Source organism: Colobus angolensis, unplaced genomic scaffold (genome assembly GCF_000951035.1).
Source record: "Colobus angolensis palliatus isolate OR3802 unplaced genomic scaffold, Cang.pa_1.0 Scaffold136, whole genome shotgun sequence".
Lineage (NCBI taxonomy): Eukaryota > Metazoa > Chordata > Mammalia > Primates > Cercopithecidae > Colobus > Colobus angolensis.
The window spans coordinates 3,475,279-3,500,660 of NW_012114444.1; positions in this window are offsets into that span (position 1 = coordinate 3,475,279).

Here is a 25,382-nt window from a genome sequence, read left to right on the forward strand (position 1 = left end):
GCCCAGACATAGAACTGCCACAAAGATGGGAGTGCTGAAGACAGCCCCCACTAGAGCAATACCCAGTGGAGCCATGAGCATTAGTAGCTAAAGAGAGCTCCCATTAGGGCAAGGTCTAGAAGAGTGGTGAGAGTAGGGCCACCCCTGAGACCCCATAACTGTTGAGTAACCAGTGTGCAATGCCAGCCAGAGAGAGCCACAGACATATGACACCAAATGGGAGAGCTGCTGTATGGCTGGGGACCTGAGGCTTTGGGGGCTGAAACCCTAGAGGGTGGGACACGAAGCAAAAGCTGATTTTTAATGCTTGCCTTGTTGGATTTGGACTTACTTGGAAACCTGGGACCTGTTCCTCCTTTCCTCTTGTCTGTTGCTTCCTTTTGACTAGAAATGTCTGTCCTGTTCCTGTCCCACTGCTGCGTTTTGGAAGCACATAACTCTGATTCCAGGCTCGCAGCTGGAGAGTACTTTCTCTGATGTTGAATCTTAACCTGAGTCTCACCCAGTTCTGATTGAGATGAGACCCTGGACTTTAGATTTTCAAGATGGTGCTGGAATGTATTAAGATTTTGGGGGTTGCTGGGACGGGATGATTGTATTTTGCAGGTGAGAAGGACATGAATTTTGGGGTCTGAGGCAGAATGCTATAGTCTGTGTGGGTCATCCAAAATTCATGTGTTGAAACTTAATTGCCAATGTGATGGTATTGAGTGTGTGTGTGTGTGGGGTGCTTTAGGAAGTGATTAAATCATGAGGGTAGAGCCCACATGGAGGGGATTAGGTATTTTATAAGAGGGCTTGAGACAGTGGTGCTTTCTCTTGAGCTCTTGCACCTTGCCGTGTGAAGACATAACATTCATCCCCTCCAGAGAAAGCAGCACTCAAGGAGCCCCGTTTGGAAAACAGAGAGCAGCCCTCACCAGACATTGAGTCTGCAGAGCCTTGATCTCGAACTTCCAGCCTCTAAAACTAAAACTAAACTAAACTAAAATAAAAAGTCCTGTTTGTGATGAATTACCCAGTCCCAAGGGTTTTGCTGTAGCAACACGAGTAGACTAAGATAGCACCTTTCAGCAGGATGCTCGCCTCCTCTTGACCACGTGTGAAACAGAGGTGGTGCCATCTTTCCCTCCTACCTACCCCAAATTTCTGAAGCTAAATTAAGGTAAGACAAGAAAAAGCTTTGAGGTTATTTAAAGAAGATTTCTCTAAGATGTTATTAAAAATGTTGAAGCAACGCTTTTTTGGGCAAATTCCTTTTGGTTCCACATAAAGATTCACATTTTTCTGTTTTTCATATTTTACTGTTTCTGAAATTGGGCCGTAGTATAAAAATAAAAGCTACAATAAATGTAGCGTGTTCTCCCTCCTCCCCCCGAGAAAGTTGTTTTGAATTTAAAATGTGTATTTTGCAATTAGTGGTGTTAAAGAGTTGAGGATTTATGGAAACACTTTTTTAAACCTCAGTGATTTAACAGAAGAGCTGAAAAGCATTTTCATAATGACTTTAGGCCAGTGAGTCTGGTGCACATGTGCTGCCATTTGTAATCATCCAAGTAGGTGCTTAAAGTGAAATGAGGGATTAAATAGCCCCGGGAATTTCATTGTTTCTGGCGAGACCAGGAATTCCCATGATCCGCTCTGTAAAAGAGAGTGTTGCATGGACGAGCTGCACAGGGATTTGATGCCAGAGGTTGGGGCTCAGTCATTTTGTCTGCAGAAATCACAAATAACTCCAGACTTACGGAACTCCATTAGCGATTTCATTTCTTCTTGAATTTTCGCCTCAGTCACAATGCTCTGTGTGGTTTGTTCAAGGGCTTGAATTCATCTTCCAAATAAATTGCCTTGGCTTTTCTGGAAATACAGATGTTAGCAGCAATTGCATGAAATAGCTTAATCACAAGAACAAGGCGGTTGTCGAAAGGAAAACTATCTGGAAAGGCCTACTTTTAAGCACCATCAGTCTCCTTTTTGTTTGTCACCTTACCCTGGGAAGAGGCAGGAGGGTGTGGCAGCCTCCAGCATCACTCCCTGCCAGCAAAAGTCTTCAATGGGTCCACAGGTGCTTCACACAGGCTATTGTGGGAGAGGAAGATCTGCTTAGCTCCACCAGCTGCCCATCCATCCTGCATTCCCTCGGAGCCCCTTCCTGGTCACTCAGACCTGCCATGTTCTCTGCTGCTCCTAAGCTCTCCCAGAGCTGCCCTCTCTTTTCACCCTGACTTCGTGCCTGGCCTCTCTGATGGAGTCTGCCACACAGCCTCCATTTTTCACTGCATTAAAAATATTCGCCGGGCGAGGTGGCTCACGCCTGTAATCCCAGCACTTTGGGAGGCCAAGGTGAGTGGATTGCCTGAGCTCAAGAGTTCAAGACCAGCCTGGGCAACACAGTTAAACCCCATCTCTACTAAAATACAAAAAATTAGCTGGGAGTGGTGGTGTGCACCTGTAGTCCCAGCTACTCGGGAGGCTGAGGCAGGAGAATTGCTTGAACCCAGGAGGCAGAGGTTGCAGTGAGCTGAGATGGTGCCACTGCACTCCAGCCTGGGTAACAGAGCAAGACTCCATCTCCAAATATATATATATATATATACCCACACATATATACATATACACACACACACACATATATATAGAAAGATATATAGAGATATAGATATATATTCTGTTCTCCAAATCATTATAGATCTTGTTCATGAGAAAGCATGCATTTGAATGAAAATATCTGACCTGGGATGTTAGTAGGTGATAATGCCATAAGAATCATCGGAGTGTTACCTTCTAATTTATAAAACCAACATGGTACAAGACTGAGGAGACTTCTTGTTCTGGGGTTGGGAAAATTGCTTAATTTCTCGGAGCCTCAGTTCCTCATCTGTGAAATGTAAATGAATCCTGTCCTACTCTATACATTTCAGGACATGAGAAGTTTAAGAGTTGGATGTCCCCAGTTAAATCGTTGTGGTTTTACAATCCAGCTCTGCCCTAATAGCTGGATGAGCTCGGGCAAAATTTCAAACTCTCTGATACTTAATATTCTCCTCTGTGCAAGTCAGGCAATCAAATCGATCTTGTAGGTTGTTTTGAAGTTTACATTAAATGAGATTTTGTACGTGAGGCCTTTGGCATGATGCCTAAGTGCACGATGAATGATAGCTATTATGATTGTTATTTTATAGACTCTCCAAAACCCCAAATGAGTTATTTTTTAACATCATTTTAAAAATGAAGAAGCTGATTTGACATTCATTCTCATAGAAGCCTCCAGAAACCCTCTTCTCCTAATTCCCCAGCACCCCTCCTGCAGCCTAGATGGTGAATTTCTGAGTGTTAAATCTGATCATGTCAACTGTCTTCTTTAAGATCTGAGAGTGGGTTCCCATAACCTGCGGGATAAAGTCCAAGAGCTTTAACCCGAGCAAAATGGAATGGACGTTATGACCAAAGGCCCATATTTCTCCAGTCATATATGCTGTGTAGACAGGTGCCTCTCTCCAGGTTCTCTGGTCACAGTGCATCCAGTGGGGTGCACTGACTCATGCCAGGAACCCTGATCCTTGATCCACTGGCCTCTTCTCTCCTTGGAATGCTCTTCCCATCTCCAACATCCTTTTCCATGCTGTTTCTCACTTGGATATTTGTGACTGCTTCCATTGATCTGTCCACATCCCCGCCTTCCTTCTCCATCTGCTCACACACAGTCGTCTGTTCAAAGAATGTGTCTGCCCAAATCACTCTTCTCATAGCTTCTGCTGCACTAGGCTTTCGGGTGCAGGTGGGTTACCTGGCATCAGGTGAGTGCACAGGAAATGCTGGCTTCTCTATCGTCCACCTTGACCCTAGCCAAGCCCAGTGCCTGGCATGTGGTGGGGACTGGGTAAATATCTGTGGAATGAGCTCCACTCTGGAATGTTCCTGGTGGGGCAGAGGGGCAAGAGACTAACAACTTTCCCTAGGTGTGGAATCTGTGGCTCTGTGGTCTTTTCCAGAGTGGTGCTGAGGGTTACAAGTCTGGAAGAGTGTAGACTCATGCCTTGGAATCTCTAAGGACAGCACCAGTGGAGCTGGAGACATAATCCTGCTAATAGAATCCAAGGGTTCTTTTTTTTTTTTTTTGAGACGGAGTCTCGCTCTGTCACCCAGGCTGGAGTGCTGTGGCCGGATCTCAGCTCACTGCAAGCTCCGCCTCCCGGGTTCGCGCCATTCTCCTGCCTCAGCCTCCCGGGTAGCTGGGACTACAGGCGCCGCTACCTCGCCCGGCTAGTTTTTTGTATTTTTTAGTAGAGACGGGGTTTCACCGTGTTAGCCAGGATGGTCTCGATCTCCTGACCTCGTGATCCGCCCGTCTCGGCCTCCCAAAGTGCTGGGATTACAGGCTTGAGCCACCGCGCCCGGCATCCAAGGGTTCTTAATGAGAACACTTGGACACAGGACGGGAAACATCACACACTGGGGCCTGTCGTGGGGTTGGGGGAAGGGGGAGGGATAGCCTTAGGAGATACACCTAATGTAAATGATGAGTTAATGGGTGCAGCACACCAACATGGCACGTGTATACATATGTAACAAACCTGCACGTTGTGCACATGTACCCTAGAACTTAAAGTGTGTGTGTGTGTATATATGTGTGTGTGTGTGTATATAAAGAATCCAGGGGTTCTTGGCTATCCCAGGTTCCCCTCACCTAGGAGCTGACCCTGTGGCTCAGGGCTTTGGTGTCCAAGCCTGGTGTGGTGACTCGTGCCTTTAATCCCAACACTTTTGAAAGCTGAGGCAGGAGGATTGCTTGAGGCCAGGAGTTCCAGACCAATCTGTATAACAAAGCAAGACTCCAACAGTATAAAAAAATAAAAGGCCGGGTGCGGTGGCTCAAGCCTGTAATCCCGGCACTTTGGGAGGCCAAGACGGGCGGATCACGAGGTCAGGAGATCGAGACCATCCTGGCTAACACAATGAAACCCCGTCTCTACTAAAAATACAAAAACTAGCCGGGCGAGGTGGCAGGCGCCCGTAGTCCCAGCTACTCCACTCCGGGGGCTGAGGCAGGAGAATGGCGTAAACCCGGGAGGCGGAGCTTGCAGTGAGCTGAGATCCGGCCACTGCACTCCAGCCCGGGCGACAGAGCGAGACTCCGCCTCAAAAAAAAAAATAAAATAAAATAAAAAAAATAAAAAATAAAAAAATTAGCCGGGTGTGGTGGTACGTGCCTGTGGTCTCAGCTACATGGGAGACTGAGGTGTGAGGATTGCTTGAGCTCAGGAGTTTGAGGCTGCAATGAGCTATGATCGGGCCACTGCACTCCAGCTTGGGTGACAGAGCAAGGACCTGTCTCTCCATAAGTAAATAAATACATAAATAAATAAAGGTGTCCTGGAAAGGCTGACCTGGTTCACCATAATCATGCTTTTATTTATTCTGGCAATGTAAGGTGATTCTTTAAAATAAATGATAAAATAAATGATACACCCACCCCCCATCTCCCAACACACAATATCTCTCAACAAGGAAGACCCAGAATTTAGATCTTTCTTTCAGATTTGAGGCCCAACAAAAGGAGCTAGATATTTAAAATATTGTGGTAATGGTCCCCTAAAATCATTATTTCATGCTGATGTTGCTTCACAGAACTAAGGGCAAGCTGCACTTGTGCTTTTGTTGTCAGAAAGAACACTAAGTCCTACATGTCTCTGATTGATGCTTCCTTTTGCAGGAAGTGTGCTCACTGAGAAGACAAGCAAGTCACACATTTCCAAGGAGGCTCACTGAATACACAGAGATGTGTCCACAGGAATGAAGATGAGACAGTTCTCAGCATCCCCAGGATTCCCTGGCTCGATTGCATGTTGGCCTCTCCCTTTGACCACCAGGCCTCTCTGGCCATGTGTGAGTTCATGGAGACCTGGCAGGAGCCCAGGCTCTGTCCAGCTGAATGCTGGGGTCAGGCTGAGGGCCTGGGATGCCTTTTGACTTGCTGAGAATGAGAGGGGGTTGACAAATGTGCCATGCAGTGGAGGCAAGCACAGCGCTTGGCAACCTCCCATTCCTGGGAGAACCATTTGCCCCACAACTTTCCACAACAAATCAGTTGGTTTATAAAATCAAATTGAACTTGTCAAACAGACCATGTTGTAAAATATACTTAACTTTCTGTCACAGATATGCTCCGCAGGGAAAAGAGAAGAGAGAACACACTTTGCAGGTCACATTATTAAAAAGGTTTTCTTTGATGTGCGAATACTCTATGGTATCATTTAATCATTAATGCAGTCAACAGACATTTGTTGAGTGCTTTTGATGAACCAAGCACTGGGATAGGCAGGGGCTAAGTTTACAGCTGTGGTGGGAATCTTTTTGTTGTTTTGAGACAGGTGCTCACTCTGTCACCCAGACTGGAGTGCAATGGTCTGATTGCAGCTCACTGCATCCTTGAACTCCTGGGCTCAAACTATCTGCCTCCCTCAGCCTCCCAAGTAGCTGGGACCACAGGTGCATGCCACTATGCCTGTATAACTTCTTAGTTTTATTTTTTGAGACAGGGTCTTGCAATGCTGCCTAGGTTGGTCTGGAGCTCCTGGCTTCAGTCAATTCTCCTGCCTCAACCTCCCAAAGGTTAGAATCGTTGGTTATACGTTCTTTTGCTTAACGTCTTCATCTAATAACTCAATAACATATTTTTGATTAAACAAAAGTCGTGCTTAAAAGCGAATGAATTAGTCCTCTGGGGCTGCTATAACAAAACATGGACTGGGTGGCTGGAACAATAGACATTTATTTCTCACAGGTCTTGGGGCTGGAAATACAACATCAAGGTGCCAACACATTTGGTTCTTGGTGAGTGAGTCCTGGCTTGCCACCTTCTTGCTGTGTCTTCACACGGCTCAGAGAAAGTGATCTCTTGAGCCTTGTTTTGTAAATATTTAGATATGGAAAGGCAATGGGATCATAGCATCAGTTTGTCATTTCTTGGCCATAAGCATTTCCCCTGCGGAACATATTGATATCAGATTTCAGTAAAGTTGCAGATTACAAAATTAACACACAAAAATCAGTAGTATTTCTACATACTAACGGTTAAATAGCAGAAAAAGAAATCAAGAAAGCAACTTAATTATAATAGCTACAAAGAAAAACCCTATAAATTAGTTTAGCCAAGGAGGTAAAAGATCTCCACAAGAAAAACTATACAACACTGATGAAATAAATTAAAGTGGTCACAAGAAAAATGAAAAGACATTCCATGTTCATGGATTGAAAGAATGAATACTGTGGAACTCGCCATGCTACCAAAACTAATCTACAGATTCAATGCCATCCCTATCAAACAACCAAGGCCATTTTTTTTTCACAAAAACAGAAAAAGTAGTCCTAAAATTCATATGGAACCACAGAAGACCCCGAATGGGACAAAGTCATCCTGAGCAAAAAGAGCAAAGCCTTGAGGCATTACAGTATCCAAGGCCAACATATACAACAAAGCTATAGTAACCAAAACAATGTCGTATTGGCATTAAAAACAGGCACACAGATGAATGGAACAGAATAGAGAACCCAGAAATAAATCCATGTATTTACAGCCTACTATGTATTTTCATGTATTTACAGCCCATCATGTATTTTCAATGAAGAACATTCAGTGAGGAAAGGAGAGTGTTTTTAATAAGTAATGCTGGAGAAAAGGGATATTCATATGCACATGAGAGCTCTCCATCTTAAACCATATACAAAAATCAAATCAAAATGGACTAAAGACTTAAGTGAAAGACCTGAAACTATAAGATTACTAGAGGAAAACATTGGAGGAACACTACTCTAGGACATTGGTCTTGGCAAAGATTTCATGGGTGGGACCTCAAAAGCACAGGTGATAAAAGCAAAAATAGACAAATGAGATTACACCAAACTAAAAGGCTTCTGCCCAGCAAAAGAAACAACCAACAGAGTGACAATGCAACCTACCAAATAGGAGAAAATATTTGCAAACTGTCATCTGACTGGGGATTATTATCCAGAATATATAAGGAACTCAAACAACTAAACAGCAAAACAAACAAACAAACCCCGGAGGAGGGGAGGGGGGAGGGATTGCATTGGGGAGTTATACCTGATATAAATGATGAATTGATGGGTGCTGACGAGTTGATGGGTGCAGCACACCAACATGGCACAAGTATACATATGTAACAAACCTGCACGTTATGCACATGTACCCTAGAACTTAAAGTATAATAAAAAAAAAAAAAAAAGGGCAAATGAGTTAAAAATGGGCAAATGATCTGAATAGATATTTCTCAAAAGAAGACACACAAATGGCTAACAGATATATAAAAAATGTTCAGCATCACTAATCAGGGAAATGCAAGTTAAAAGCACAATGAGATATCATCTCATCCCAATTAAAATGGCTACTACTATAAGACAAAAAATAACAGATGTTGGTGAGGATGCAGAGAAAGAGGAATGCTAGTACACTAGAACACTGCTGGTGGGTGTGTAAATTAGTACAGCCACCACATTAAACAGGATGGGGGTTCCTCAAAAAACTAACAATAGATCTACCATATGCTCTAGTAATCCCACGGTTGAATAGATATCCAAAAGAAAGGAATCAGTATATCAAAGAGATAGCCACATTCCCATTCATTGCAACACTATTAACAATAGCCAAAAATGGAATCAATCTAAGTGTCCATCAATAGACAAATGAATAAAGAAAGTGTAATACATGTACACAATGGAATACTATTCAGCTATGTAAAGTAATAAAATCCTGTCATAATGCAGCAATGTGGATGGGACTTGAGGTTATTATGTCAAGTAAAATGAACCAGGCACAGAAGGCCTAATGTCACATGTTCTCACTCACATGTGGGAGCTAAAAACACTGATCTCACAGAGGTAGAGAGTAGAATGTGGTTACCAGAGGCTGGAAGTAGGCAGGAGGACATAGGGAGAGCATGGTTAATGGGTACAAAAATACAGTTAGATGAAAGAATTAAGTTCTAGTTTTTGATAGCACAGTACAGTGACTATAGTTACAAAAATAATTTATTATAGATTTCAAAACAGCTAGAAGAGAAGGTCTGAAATATGTTCAACACAAATAAATGACAGATACTTGAGGTGATGGATATCATAATTACCCTGATTTGATCATTACACATTGCATGCAGGTATCAAAATATTACATGTATCCCACAAATATATGCAATTATTATCAATCAATTTAATAATATTTGTAGAGACATCATTTCACATCCCAACCTGGACTGAAAACCTCCGCAGGGCAGCTGAAGACTGGCAAATTGGAGGCAGAGTGGCAGAGATTCCACAACCTGTGAATTTTTAGACAAAGGGGGCAGAGTCAAGGAAGCATGTGTATCATTCACACCAGCATAGGCATGCCATGGGCCTTGTGCCAGAGAGTAAAGCTGGCAGTCCAGGACCCCAGAGATGGGCACCCATGAAAAAGCAGCCACCAGAGGATGACCTGAAAACCTGCTGGCGTACCCCTGCGCAGCAAGGTCACACTTTGATACCCAGGGCAGCGAGCCAGCACACCACCATCCCTGATCGTTCCACAGAGACCCCTCACACTGCCCCCTTTATCCCTGTCTCAAGTTGCACAGAGAAGCCGGTGCAGCTGGGGAGGGTGTATGGGGTAAACCCTGCCCAGCATGGCCGCTTCTGTGACATCTGGGTCCTGAAGCACTCCTGCAAAATATGGGCAGAAGACTTGAAATAAAATGACCGGACCTAATCTCCAACTCACCTAAGACACTGTTTCACCACAAGTGCCATATGAGTTGGACCTCCTCCTGTTCACACATTTGATTAGTATTGATAATCCTCTTGCACTGTCATGAAAGTCAACCTCAACCTCGTTTCTCATGTGTATGCACATCATTTAATTTAAAAGAGGGAAAGTTACAATGGTCAAATTTTCCATTAACATGGTGTCGATGGATGATGGAGAACAGGAAGAACATTTCTGTATGGTGAAGCAGGTTATCACCGAACAACCACAGCAGCAGCAGCAGTTTTGTTTGCAACTGCTGCATGTGCAATTGGACTATGAGGGTGTATATGTGTGGGTTTTCAGAAGAAACATTCTTACTGAGCCTAAGAATGCATCTAAGTCCATTCAGCAACCTGTACCTCTCAGACTTGGGAATCATTTTCTTGGAGAATTGAGCATAGCAGTAAACGTCTTTCCAAGTATCACTAAAACCCATCAGCAGAGATCTGAGAGTCTTATCATTAGATGTGCCCTGTCTTCCTAATTTTGAAATAGAAGATAAACTAAAAAGAAAACAAAAAGGTCATTTATCCACAAATTAAAATTTCTACAATTAGAAATAATAACTGAAATAGAAGATAAACATGCAGGAGAACATTTGGAATTCATGTGAAAGGCAGTAAGTTAGTATCTACTTGCTTAATGAACTACTGAGACTAACATCAAGGTAGTAAATTAATATCTACCTACTTAACAAACAACTGAGACCAACATCAAGGCTTCAGCACTCTGGGACAGTAGTGCATAGTAGATCTTTAATAAATAGTCTTTTAAAGTAGGGTTTCCAAATGAAATACAGAAAGCCCAGTTAAATTTGAATTTCTAAAGACAATAAAATAATATTTTAGTATATTGCACAGGACATTTTTTTTTTTTTTTTTTGAGATGGAGTTTCAGTCTTGTTGCCCAGGCTGGAGTGCAATGGCGTGATCTCGGCTCACTGCAGCCTCTGCCTCCCAGGTTCAAGCAACTCTCTTGCCTCAGCCTCCCGAGTAACTGGGATTATAAGTGCCTGCCACCACACTCAGCTAATTTTTGTGTTTTTAGGAGATACGGGGTTTCACCATGTTGGCCAGGCTGGTCTTGAACTCCTGACCTCAGGTGATCCGCCCTCCTCAGCCTCCCAAAGTGCTGGGATTACAGGAGTGAGCCACCGCACCTGGCCAGGACATACTTACACAAAAAGTTCTTTGTTGTTTACCTGAGATTCCAATTTAACCCAGTGCCTGGTATTTTTATTTGCTAAATCTGGAAACTCTACTTTAAATAAATGAGTCAATGACAATTCAAGGAAATGGCTGAGAATTATGAAGGGATCATTTCTGTGCTTGCCGTGATGTTGGTAACAGTGAAAAAAGGTTCACCCTTTTTAAATAGAGTAAAATAACAATGAGAAACTATTAAATCTATTAAATTAACATATTTTAAAAACTGTAATAGTTAATACTATTGGGGTTATCCTGTGTTATAACCATAAATTGCTGGTAGCAGTACACATTGGTACAGGCCTTTGCAAGAATAATTTGACTATATATAAAAATAACCATAAAAATATAAACAACCTCAGACACAATGATTTGGCTCCCAGGAATCCATCCCAAAGAAGCTGCTGCCTAACAATGGGTAGGAGCCACCCCCAAGCTGGCTCCCCTGCTGACCCTCGCCCAGGCCAGCCTGGCCACCCGGAGCCTATATTCCACCATCCACTCTGCCTGGAGCCTTCCTCCCCCAGGTGTGGCTTCCTCGCTCACCTCCTTGTCTTGGCCCATGTCACCTTCTCCAGGAGGCCCACCAGGCTGCACACTTCGAAGCCACAGAATCCCCTTCCCACCTTCACAGGCCTACCTTCCTCCTCCACTGCTGTTGTTGACTTTTCCAGTAACCTCTCACCTTGGAACATATAATAAAGTTCACTCATTATTCATTTCTTAATCCTCATACCCAATGAAAACCATTACAGCTCAGCATCTTTATCTCTTTAGTTCAGAGTAGGTGCTCAATAAGCACTTTTTAAATGAAGGAATAAATGAATGAACGTAAAGGTTCAGCAGTAGCAGAATATCGGACAAAATGGCGGCCTGGCCCCTTGAGAGTTTGCACCTTTAACATGGAGGCAAATGGAGGCAAGAGATGGAGGTGACCAAAGACAAGTGAGAAAACAGAACACGGAATCCTGTCCCAGCCAGGAGTGCGACTCTGTAAAATTATTCATCCTTAGAAACTAGGACCAACAGAAAACCCAAAAATGATAGCTGTGGTGAAATTATCAGTGACTAAACAAACAGAGCGTGTTCTTATTGTCATGATTTTCTTTGAATTATAAATTTGAAAGCAGACAAAGGCAGGAAAAAGGACCACTTCAGGTACATAAAAACAAGGGACAGATTGGGCCACTGCACCCGAAGGAAGCAGCTGGTGACAGGGTCATGGTCAACCACAGCAGCGCTGGAGGGACTTCGCTTGGGCTGCTTAAGACATCTGAGCAGATCCTCCTCCTCTCAATGGCCGCCGCACGCTGGGCTCTCAGTTGCCGGGAGACCTCGCTGAAGTTTGGCTCCAACTCCATTTCCAGCCTCATTGCCGCAACTCCACTCTCTTCACTTACAAAGTGTAAGCATTTTATTCTTCATAAGTATTTCACTGCTGGGATTCTTTGAGCATGAAAGGTGTCACATGAAGCCAAATTGCCTTCTTCCCGTCTTATGAAACGTCCTCTGATTCCTCATCAGGCCACTTTGAAGGAAGCACAATGAACATATTGAAGCCCTCTCCACGTGGACTCCTGCGTAAACATATTGTAAACGTCTTGCTTTGTGGGGAAGAGTTGACAGCTATCTTATGGTGAAAGTACCTCAGAGGTATTCATGCTGATTGAATATCCCGTAAGTCAGATTTTAAGGAGCAGATCCTTTCAAAGGAGAGACAAACATCAGAACCTTTTGTGAAAAGCACTCATCTAATAGCTGCTGTACTTATTATGGGCATTTAACTATTGCATTTAAGAATTATGCACTGCTTAGTTTTCACTTGAATTCTGCCTTCCTGATTCCTTTGACTGTGGAAAAGGAAGAGTGGAAGAGGGAGAAACGACTTAATCTCTGATTATACTTAAGCTTTTTGCAGCAAACACTCATCAGCTTCATACAACACCCTCCCAGGCAACAATAAAAGGCTGGAATTGCAAGAGCTCCCAGGAAAGCAGCTAATAAAAACCCAATCCTCCTGTAACCTGAGTTCTGAGCGAAGTCTTTAGTGACATGAGGACAGTTCATTAATTTGCCATCCCCAGAACAAGCTTGGAATCAAGTTCTGATTTTTTACAAGTGGATTCAAAGAAGTCAGCCAGAGAAAGCTGCCTTTGAAATTCCTTTTCATCCAAGGCAGCCCTGAATTACACCTTTGATGACATTGCACGGCTGCGTTGATAACAGAATTCAGTGGGAGCACCATCACTGTGCACTTTGCAGAGAGCTCTATTATTGGGTATGAATGTCTAACTAGTAACAAAAGAGGCCGTTGGTTTTTCATAAGGTGGGTAATGAAACCTTGGAGGTGCCCACGCAGGGCTCTCAGGCATGGCAAAGCTCTAGGATAGGAAAGAGCCGTGCGTGGGTCCCCTTGGGGACCTCCCTGTTGGCAAATCGGAGACCATCTTACCAGCTTGTTGGCATTTTTCTGAGCCCAGCAGTCCCTGGCGTGCTACATAATGCTGATGAAGCAGCAAGCTATGCCTATTTTTTAATTTCACTGGGAGGGGGGTGCAGCATTGAAGAGAGAATTTGAACAAACTCCCACAGCTCATTTTAGGTTTAATCGTGGCCTTTATGGTGAACAAGCAAGCTTCAAGTGTCAGCAGTTAAGTCAGCCATTGCTGGATTGGTGACAATTAGTAGGTTAAGGAATCATGTGATTGTCCAAACTGTGTATATTCAGCCTTACTCAACTGTGTACTCCAAGAGGGGCTACAGGATAGTTACCAAGTTCAAAACCCAACTGAAGTTAGAGAGAGAGGGAGGGAAGTGGGGGGTGGGTGAGGGGGGGGAGAGAGAGAGAGAGAGAGAGAGAGAGAGAGAATAGGCCCAAAGAATTGAAATTATGAAGCTAGAAAAATAGATACCATGCATGGGTGAAGATGACTGTTGCTGGTCACTTGCAGCTTTGTGTCATGGTCCTGAAGCACTCGCAGAACTCCTCCAAGGCAAAGCTGTCATTCCTGATGAGCCTGGAGGGTGTAGCCAGGCTGCATCACCACGTCAGGACCGGGGAGGGCCTTGTCCATTTGCAAGTTGACCAGGTTCCTTCCACGTTTGCTTAGAAACGTATGAGAAAAGCCTCTGAATTAGTACAGCATACCTTTGGAAACTAAAGCTTCAGAATAGGCGCCGAGTCCTGATGTTGAGAAATGTCAGACCTGGTCCCTCTCTTGAATGCTTACCCAGGCGTTCGCATTTAGGGTCAGCGTTGTGTGTCCTGCAGGGTAGCTTTGTGGGATGATTTAATTAGTCAGCAGCTGCCCAGAGTGCGCTGGGAAGCCCTGAGCACAAGGAGAAGAATTAGAAGGGGTAGCCACTGACCTTAGCATCCACCAGGCACTTGAAGAACAAAACAACACGTGTGGAACAAATTTGTAGGAACATCACCAGAAAGTTTACGGGCCACTGCTAAGCTGTGCCATTCAGAGGAAAAATGCTTAACCTGAGAAAGAATGACCTCGAGGAGGCTCTGAAATGACACCTGCTGCTCTGGGGTATATGACAGCCAACTTGCAGGTCCTGTTGGGGAAGGAGCTGGAAATGCAGCTCACAAATGCTTAAAAACTGGAGGGAAGTATTGGCCCACATGCCCGGAAGATTCAGCAGTGGCGCGGGCTTCTACCACAGCTTAGTTAGAACTCTGGTCAGTTTCTCTGGGCTCCTTCCCATGCTGGATTCTGATGGCTGCTGCTGGCAACCCGGGCACTTTCTCACTGACAGCAAGGAAGGAGCATGAGCGAACCTCTAGAATCAAGGGCCTGAGACTCCCCTTGCTTCAGCTAGCTCAGGTCATGGGTGGAGTCCCCATGCGGCCTGGCCTACCTGGAACAATCCCGATTGTTCTCATTGAGTCATGGAGTCCTTCTCACTTGCCACATCCCCAGGTTATGTGTCCCAACCCTGCACCAAACATATGGCAGGCAGAAGACTTGAGGCTGATGGTTTTGGGATAGTTGTGACCATTCCTTAAGATTTGGGGTCTATCCTATTGATGTGGTAAGATACTGAGCTTCTCAGCCTGTTGGGAGCTGGAGGAAAGGAAAGCAGCAAAGTCTGACACATTGGCTCACAGGAAAGCTTTATGGCCCCTGCCTTCATCCCCCAGATCCAAGAATGATCCATACAGGGCCAATCTTCTCATCTCCTCTTCTCTGCTATCCTCCCTCCCCTCGGTTATTTTAAAGCAGATCTCAAAAATTCTATTGTGTTTTGACTTTGGGAAACTCCAACATTTCAGCCTCTGAGAAAGAGCAGATATTATTTTCTATTTGGCCTCCCCACTTTAGAATTCAACCTGCTAAATATTATCGTTCAAAACTTATATTTAAGCTAATTGATAGGCACTGGTTTATTTTCTCCTTAGGCAATCTGATTAGCTTCTCTGTGGAATAAAATGTTGATGTACGGAAAGCAAATGTCGTCTGAAGCATTCGTACGTTTAGACAGAGTCTCCCTCGAATTAGTCAGCTGTTTCCTCCTGAAAATGGCAACAGCTTCTCCATCCAGGTGGTGCAGCTGTCCCCACTTACGTCTTACGTCTCCTGACATGGGTTCAGGGGTGTGTCAATGCAGGACACATTACCAAGGAAGAGTCAGGCAGAGGTTTGGTGGGGGCCCATGCCCAGAGATGTTTCCCCAGCCAGGGGCAGTGAACGCAGGAGCCTCTCTGCCTGGGTAAATGAACCAAGTTGCTCAGACCCAAGCTGCCCCAGCCTCAGAGTGAGGGACGGTGCGAGCTTGATCTAGACCCTGTGAGGAGGGGCGAGGCACCAAGAGCTTGAAGAGGCAGCTTCAGTGTGCAGATCATCAACAGAGCCTCGGTCTTGCAGCGTTTCTCTCTCCCGTCACTAAGCCATGCGAGGTGTGTGCCCTGGATTTACTTCCATGTCAAGCCTCCTACCGCTAAGCTCCTTAGCGAAGCAGAGCCCAGGGCTCATCTCTGACCTGTGTGTAGCGTAGAGCGCAGTCCCTGGGGTCTCCGTTTGATGTCCCAGCCTGACTCCTCTCACCCGCGCTGTATACGGCCATAATACCCACGTTCAAAGTTGCTTTGGGGCAGCTCCTCTTGCTTGGAACCAGGAGGGGATTATCTGGTGGTCGTGTTTCATTCTGGGTGAATTCTTTCTTTTTCTGTACTGTTATGGGGAACTCTGTGGTACTCTGCCACTTATGTAGTGATTTTGGCTCCGGTTGACCCACAAAAATGCAACCCTTCGATGCCTCTGGCTGCTTCTGGTATCGGAGGCTGGCAGTGCGCTAGCCTCAGCTTTATTTAGCACTGTGGATTTTTGTTTTACTTTTTTTCAATTAGACTTTTAACTTCTTTTACAACATGGCTGTAAAAGAATTGTGACCTTCTCAAGAAACACAAAAACAGAAACAAAAGAATGTCCTGGAGCTGTTTAAAGTGGAAATGTGCAGCCTTCAGAGAGCAGCAGTGGGGAGAGGATGTGGGCCTGGATTCCTGCCCCACCCAGCACGGCTGTCCACACATTCACACGCCCTCCCAACAAGAGGGAGCTCCAGAAGCAAATCACTGCATCCCTTTGCTCTGGGAAATCCTTTCCAGCCTTCTGTTTATCACCCTGGATGTCTAGTCAAAAAGGCTGAGCATCATCCCGGGTCACCCGTCGCAGAACTATGGATCTGACTTGATTGGGAATTCTTTTGATTCCTCCAGTAGAGTCGCCCCTTGGTTCCACTTAGGAGGACGCAGTGGGTGACAGAGGGTGTCTTGCATTGGGGGTGCCTTTATCCACTCGGAGGGTGGTCAGATCCGGTGTCTCCTCTCTCCTCAGTTACTTGCGAAAGCCCCCGGAAGAGAGAGCATTGCACTTTCCCCATTCTCTGCGAGGAACCTGAGTCCTGGCAAGGGGAGGCACCCCACGAAGATCACATGGTTAATCCAGATGCCCCGGTGTCAGGTCCCCAGATGCGTGTCACCGCCCTGTGCTTCTGTGTGGGCCTGAGCTCAAGAAAAGGGACGTGGGGTCACTCCACTGGGGCTGATTCCTAAGGGAGTCTGTTTAAGAATTACTTTCAAGTTTGTTCTCTCCGTGCTTTCAAAATAGACAGCTTTATAATGCCCTGATCTTCTTTCAAAAAGATTGGGTCAGAATCTGTGCTCATTCCAAAGCAATTTCAAAAGCAGCTGTTTATTAAAATGCCAGCAGCAGTGATTAATTTCGGATGCCCTGCAGTGCATCTGTTTGCTGCTGACGACATCCCTGGGCTCCAGCTGATGTCTGGGGTGGTCGCTCTGCCTAGACTCCCCTACATGTGTTTGTCCCATAAAATGCATTTATTTCATTCAAGAAAGACCTATCGGTAAGTCCCACATCCAAATAACATTCATGCCCTTTGACATCTTCACAGACAACTGGCACTTCTTAAAAAAAAAAAAAAAAAAGCCAGAGGAATCTGGAGGTTAACAGTTTGAATTAGAATCTCTAAAGAGGACATCTGTTCACTGAGATTCCAGAAGTGATGATTGATTCATGGTGCCCTAAATCACATCTGTGTGGGGCAGGGGATGGGCAGACTGTGAACTCTTGCAGAGAAACATCCGTCACCCACCAAATACCGACCCAAGTTTAAACAGCATCCAATGGTGAATCTCCTTGTGACAGGAGGTGAGATGGGGCTGAGCCAGCTCATTCCGCATCTCCTAGTGCTGCAGCAGGAAAGGAGAAAGAATGGACTCCGTGACTAAGTCTTTCTACACCTGGGGTGTTGGAAACAGTACTTAGCAGAGTTGTGCATGTGGCCGACTTGTGGATTGATACATTCAAATGAATGAATTGATGTTCCGAATGTGTCACGTAAACACGTCAGCAGAAAGCAGGAGCTCCTTGGAGCAGGGTGCTGTGGTCCGGGAGGTCTGTGGCTGAGTGGGGAGACAAGCTTTGGATCCAAATAGATGGGTTGGCAAAACTCATCTGTGGTCAATCAGTTCACAAAATAAATGCTTTGCTACAGGACCAAATCCCTGAAATCGAGCATAATTCAATTCACTGAAATCAATTTGCAAGTTTATCAACTGGGTGGATTACCTATGTGCTAAAATGTGTTTCGGTTAACTTAATAAAATGCCTAGCAATTTCACTTGCAGGGACTGGTTTTAGCAGCCTTTGAGGATATTTCCAAGTGTTTTGAAAGAATAAAAACGTCTTGCGTACTTTGAGTTTTAGGCATGGTGCCTATTATGCATGTAAACATCCCCCTCCCAATGTGTCTTTCCTTGTGAGTGTGACACAATTGGAAGCACATGCATATTTCATCGGATTATCCTAAAAATCAAATGCGAGAGTGTAAAAGGGCCAGCACATAATGAGAACTCAACCAACGTCCATGCATTCCTTCCCTCGGCTGGGCTCTCAGCAACTCCATCTGACGCCTTCCTGCTTCTCCACCAAGATTGCTGTTAATTTTCCATGCCACACATGTGCCTTTCATAGGGCAGCCCAAGTCCACTGTCCATCAATGGAGAAATCACAACACCCTGTCTTTAAAATAAGGAAGGTTCTAGGTACACTGCAGGGCTGTTGTGTGGTCTGAAGAACAGAGCAGCTTTTTGGTCACCTTGGCTTCCAAGGTCAGTGCACACCTCCGGGAGGGCTGGGGAGCCTGCAGTCTTGCTCCCGGAGCAATGGACCAGACCACACAGATTCTGGGTCTCAGAAAAGGTGGTCCATACAGGTCTCAGCTGCTTCGCAGGAGGACTGAGTCCCGCCTTCTCCAACTTGCCAGGGGATGCTGCCATATGCTCTTGGCAGCTCAATAGTCTGCCTCACATCCTGATCCTTCTCATCCTCTCTTTTCTGCTGTACCTTTTTAGCAATACATTTGTGCTTTTCTTTCTCAACACGGCCTCCCTGCTTGGTTTCCTCCCTTGCCCTGTGTCAGTGTGGAACTTGCGTGGGCCAGCTGAGCTGTGTACATTCTCCACAGCCACACTGCCGAGAATTTCTGGAGAACACCCGCGTGCCCCATGCAGACTGGTGTCACTATAAATTCCTGGCTTCCCAGCACACTGGGCCCTCAACAATGCCTGGCAGTGTTTCCAAGATTCCTGCCGGGAACGACCTTTCCCCTTTACCCCAGTGACCTCCAAACCCTCTTGACTTACTGCAAGTCGTGTGCCTTTTCAATGTGAGAGAGAACTAGGACCCACCAGAGGCAACCCCCTCAAGGGCACTGAAGAGACAGCAGGAAAGAAATCTGGCCAAGAAAAGACCATTCCCTGTCCTTCTGCAGCGTATGTTCTAGAGCAAGGAGACAGGGAATAAACAAAGAGGCAAACTGTGGCATATGTACACCCTGGAATATTATTCAGCCATAAAAAGGAAGGAAATAATGTCTTTTGCAGCAACTTGGATGGAACGGGAGACCGTTAATCTAAGTAACTCAGGAATGGAAAACCAAATATCACATGCTCTCACTTATAAGTGGGAGCCAAAGCTATGAGGATCCAAAGGCATAAGAATGACACAATGGATTTTGAGGACTCAGGGAAAGGGAGGGGGGCTGAGGGATAAAAGACTGGATATTGGGTATAGTGTATACTGCTTAGGTGACAGGTGCACAAAAATCTTAGAAATCACCACTAAAGGACTTATCCAAGAACCAGAAAACCATCTGTACCCCCAAAACTATTGAAATAAAACAATTATAAAAAGCGGTAAATTACATTGTATGTAAATGCCAAAGTGCTGTGGAGAAGAATAAAGTGTGAGGAGGGAGGCAGGGAGGGCCAGGCTGGGTCTTAATTTTAAGGAAGCTTCATCAAAAAGGCGGCACTAGCTTTGGCGGGGGAGGGCGGTGGCTCACACCTGTAGTCACTGCTACTCAGGAGGCTGAGGTGGGAGGATCAATTGAGCCCAGAAGGTTGAGGCTGCAGTGAGCTCTGATAATGTCACTGCACTCCAGCCTGGGTGACAGAGCGAGCCCTTTTCTTTAAAAAAAGACATCACAGAGAAGGGGACGTTAGAGCCAAAACTGAGAAAGAAGGTGTGGGGTTTAGATATGCGGATATTCCCGCTGCCCTGGAGATAAAGACCAGCAGCCTTAACACTGTCGGAAAGTCCAGGTGGCATGGTGTCTGCTAACCCCCACCCCAGCCATGTCTCCCCCAGCCTGCCCTACTACTCAGCATTCCAGTCCCGCCTGCCATTCTGCAGACCTGCCATGCCGCCTTCACGGGATGTAGCCTTTCCTGTCTCTGATTCCTCCTCGATGCCAAACACTTGGCCATCCCTTCCCAGCTCAAGCATCACGTTCTAGACTCAGGGATGGCTCTTCCTGTTAGATCCCCAGGCCCATACATAGGCCAAGCTCTCTGGGATGAGCTCTCACGCCTCCCTTCATGTTTCTTTCACAGTGCTTATCACAAGCTGTAATTAGACATTATGTATTATTTGGGACATCAGCTGATGAATGTTGGAGCTCCATGAGGTCAGAGGTGGCTCAGCCTTCTCGTTTAGAGCAGTGGGCAACCCATAGCCTGGACGTGGCTCAATGCCTCAGTGCAAGATGGCCTCAGCTTGGGGGACACACATCTGTCTTCATGGTCAGAAAGTGAAGTGCAGGGCAGGGCTGTGACTGCTTTACCTTGGCACTTCTTGCAGCTCAGTTGAGAAGACCCTGGCCCTGAAAAATCCTGGAATAGTACTATGGGGTGCGAGAGCTGAGGAATCCACTTGTGGGCAAGGAGGGGAGTGTATGAAGGAGGTGATAAAGCAGTACCCAGAACAGAGGCAGTATTCAGCCTGTGTTGTGACACTGAATTGCGTCGTAGACCCAGCCTCCTGCTTTAGTTCCCGATTGTTTCTGGGTCTGTGACAATGCTTTTGTCCCTTGACTCAATCACCATTCCCAGCAGACAGGTGCTCTGTCTGCCTCGGTTTAAGAGAGCCCAAGTCCACCCGAATGCCATCTGTGTCTGGATGGAATATAAAGTGCCTTTTGCTCTCAGAGTCCATCATCCTTCTGTGAGCCCAGGGCGCCGTTCTCATGCATGACGTTGAGAGTGCCCTCTGCCTGCTGCCTTGTACCTAAGAAGGTCTAAGTCGTGGACGCTTCCCAAGGGCACCACCTCTTTCTCCCGCTCTGGGTTTCCAACAGGGTCAAGACGTTCATTTGTTCACCCGGCACAGATCTAGGGAGCTTCTCTGCACATTCAACACTGTGTAAGGCGGAGGGTTGGGGGCTCTCATGGCGGTCATGGTCTCTCCCTGCACAGACCAACAGGCAGTGGTCGCTGAGCGGACTGGAGGGGCAGTTCACATGTTAGCCAAAAATGAGGGCCTGTCAGATGGGCGCTGTGAAAAACAAAGAAATAAGGAATAAAGCAGGGTCAAGAAATACAGGGTGACTCCCAGGAGGGCAGCTGTGAGTGCTGGGAGCTTAGTGGGTCTCTGGGGCCCTGAAAAATGCAGGAACAGTTCTGTGGGGTGCCAGGGCTGAAGAATCCACTGGGGGCATGGAGGGGAATGCGTGAAAGAGGTTATAAACCAGGCGGGAGTGAGACTAGGTAGGAAGGTCAGGACGAAGTATTGACATTTTATCTTAAGACAAGACTAGGGAGGGACCATCCTAAAGCCTGTACCTCCCCAGCATGAACTGGTTTCTCAGCTGCTAACTGCATGCTTGCCGGTCTGTTCCTTGTCTGTTCCTCTGAGAGGCTGGAACTGAAGGTAGGTGCGTGGGGAGTGGGTGAGGATTTTGGGGCTCAGGGGCTGGCAGCTTGGGGCCAACACAGGCTTCCGGAAAGGGGCATCAGGACACTGAGTTGGGAAAAGCTCCCGCCCAAGGCCAACTCTAGGAACCTTTCTCTTCTTCTGGGGATGACAGCATTGGGTTCCAAAGGTCTTGTGAGCTGGTTTCCCACCCTGTTTACAGAGATGCAGTAGCTTCCTACAAAGCCCCACGTGGTATGTTTGATACACATGTAGGTACGGTCCATAGAACATTCACTGAACGACGTGTCTTTGTTTAAAGCAAAGTTTCCCTGGAGCACCTGGCTGTCTTTACAGTTATGCATACTTTAAATGCTAACAAATTAAAAGCTTTTTTTGAAGATGGAATGAGCATACACAGCAGACTTTATACCAGTCACCTGCGTGTTTGCCTGGGAAATGAGGATGAGTGGGAGCTGGCCAGGTTGGTCGTTAGCATGGGAGACTCTACCGTGGGAGGACGGGTGTTTCAGGGGTGGCGACTGAGTGATGAACAGTGAGAAGTCCATGCAGGTATTTAGATAGCTCATCTCAGCTGTGGTGGGGGTCCCAGGGAAGCGCTGTGTGGTCTGTAACTTCTGAGCCATTCCTTTTCTCATCACTGCAGGAAAGGAGATGCTGTCATTTAAAGACGTCCTGGGGTGGTTTGAAATTTCACACTGTTTTTATTACTTCATTAGAAGAGTGTCTTATGATGCCGTCAGAAGACAACTCTGGCAGAGTTGAGAAATGCCAGCGCACTCCCTTCCTGCCCTGCCATATTTTCAATATGCAAATCAGTCTTCAGCATGTGCTTCAGAGATAATTAGAATGACTGGGTTTGGGATCTGCCTGTACCATCCTCGATGAGGCTGTGTTTATCTGGCAGGGCTGGGCTGCCGGGTGCACGGGCCTCACGGCTGGGAGACGGGAGCGTGGTGGGGGCCGTGTACCTGGGGCTGCTTTCCCTTTGCACATGTCTAAGGACCTCTGTCACTCTTTTCTGTTAACTTGGAAGGCCGTGGATGATTGTTCTTGTGGGCCGAGTTCTTGGGTGGAGTTTTTGGGATGGATAAAACTTGGCCTCGTTTTCACGAGGACTTTTTAGAACTTACAGCTCATCACTGACAGCCACATCTTAATTCTGTTGTTCTCATGGCATTATCAGGGTCTGAAGAAAGGGCAGAATCAGACCTGGATTCCCGCCTACAGAGTGGGATTATAGTGGGCACTGGGCTCTGTGAGGTCCAGGCAGTGGGACGCCTGTGGGTCGCTGGGCATCTATGATCCCTGGCTCTGCTCATGCGCTGAGCTCAACCCCCACAGCATGTACGAAGATGGAATGAGCTCTGCCCCACACTCTCTCTCTTCCATGTCTGCCATCAAACACCCCGGCCCTCTGCCATCTGCCTCATGGCAGCCAGAGCACCTGCAGGCAGTCACCTTTAGAAGCAAGGTGTGCAGGCGAGGCAAAGAGCTGGGCACTGCCAACAGGAGCAGCTGCTATGACCGAGAGGACTCACCCACGCTCCCAACTCCACCCTCCTGCACTCGGGGCTGTTTATGGCCCATCCCCATCACAAGCTCCAGGACAGACCCTTGGGGTCTCATTGACTCTGCCTCACCTACTCCCAGACCTGGGCCCAGTGCAGTTAAAGAAGATGAGTAAATCCTGGAGGTGTAATGTACAGCATGAGGTTTAATAATGTTACATTGTATATGGAAATTTTGCTGAGAGTAGATTTTAGGGACCCTGACTACACACACACACACACACACATGCACAGAGAATAACTATGTAAAGTGATGCAGATACTAATTGGCTTGATGGCAATAACCATTGCATTATGGATACTTATGTAAAACTTCATGTTGCCCACCTTCAATATGCAGAATCAAACAAGGAAGATTAGGAATTAGGACCAGTGTTATTTTTCTGTGGGTGCCTTAATCATAAGACAGACTGGGTAATTTAAAATGACACAAACGGGCTGGGCATGGTGGCTCACGCCTGTAATCCCAGCACTTTGGGAGGCTGAGACGGGTGGATCACAAGGTCAGGAGATCGAGACCATCCTGGTTAACCAGTGAAACACCGTCTTTACCAAAAAGACAAAAAATTAGCCGGGTGTGGTGGCGGGTGCCTGCGGTCCCAGCTATTCAGGAGGCTGAGGCAGGAGAATGGCATGAACCCGGGAGGCGGAGCTTGCAGTGAGCCAAGGTCGTGCCACTGCACTCCAGCCTGGGTTGGAATCTCTCCCAGTTCTGGAGGCCAGATGTCTGAGGTCAAGGTGTGGGCGGGCCCGCTCCGTCTGCAGGCTCTAGGGCGGGCCCCTCCCACCTCCCCCTTCTTCTGGCAGCTTGGGCAGCTCCTGGGCTCCTGGCAGCATCACTGCAGCCTCCACCTGCGTGGCCACACGGCCCCCGCTCTGTGTGTTTCCCACAGCCTCTCATCTCACTCCTGACGAGTCACTGGATTCAGGATCCACCCTAAATCCAGGATGATCTCATCTTGAGACTCTTGACTTCATCACATCTGCAAAGGTCCATTTCTGAATAAGGATCCACGCACAGGTTCTGGGGCTGGAACTTGAACATATCTTTTGGGGGGCCACTATTTAACCCACTAGAGATTCCTAGACTGGGTGGGGTGGTGCTGGGGTAATGACACTCAGAGGCACAGTATTTCCATATGCAGGGCCAGGTGGGGAGAGAAGACACAGCCTCATGGGCACCGCGGGGTGGTCTTTGGCGTCAGTATGGTGAGCGCCCACTGGACTCTGCCAAGCCCCTCTTCTTTCGTAGGAAACCTAGACATCTGGGAAAGTCGGGGCTGAGTGGTTTTATTCAGCATGTTTTCTTGTTACCTCATTTACTATACACGGATGACCAATTTTCCAGGAATTAGAATAAAATGCACTTAACACTAAAGCTATTTTAAAACTTAATTTCAATTAAGTTCCTTATGAATATCAATTATCACTGTATGGTATGATCACTAGTTAATAAGGATTTCCAGCTGATAGAATGCCAAATTAAGCGGCTTTATTGTACTCAGCACGGGGCCGCTTTGAAAGGTGCATCGCTCCAGGTGCTTTTAGGGAGACCGCACAGACCACAGATCCAGGTGTGGCTTCCTGTGAGGGCTGGCACGTGCTCTGCTCCTGTGACTGTGGGCCAACATTTACCTGGCCTGGGCCTTGATGGCCTCATCTGTAGGTGACACAGTGACAGCCTGAGCAAGCACAGGTTGCCAGGATAACAGAACAGAAGAGCTAAGGCGTGCCACCCTTCCTGGGAGCCATCAGAAATAGGCGCTCTTCTTACCACCCCCATTGTAGAACAGTGCCACTTCAGATGAGAAAGTCCCTCACCCAGAGTGCTCCACAGGTGGGCGTCAGGCTCTTACCCACCGCGGGTGGACTTGGGGAGGCCCTGTGTCCCCAGTGCTCCCTGATGCTTCCCAAGCTAGAAGCACGTTCATTCTTAGGAGACCCCCACCCTCCAGGTCCTACCCAGAGCACAGACACTGCAAGTAAAATCAACACAGAGAGAGCGAAGGGACAGCAGTCAGCATCGACCAAAACCTGGGATCCTCGAACCTCCCCTGGCAGC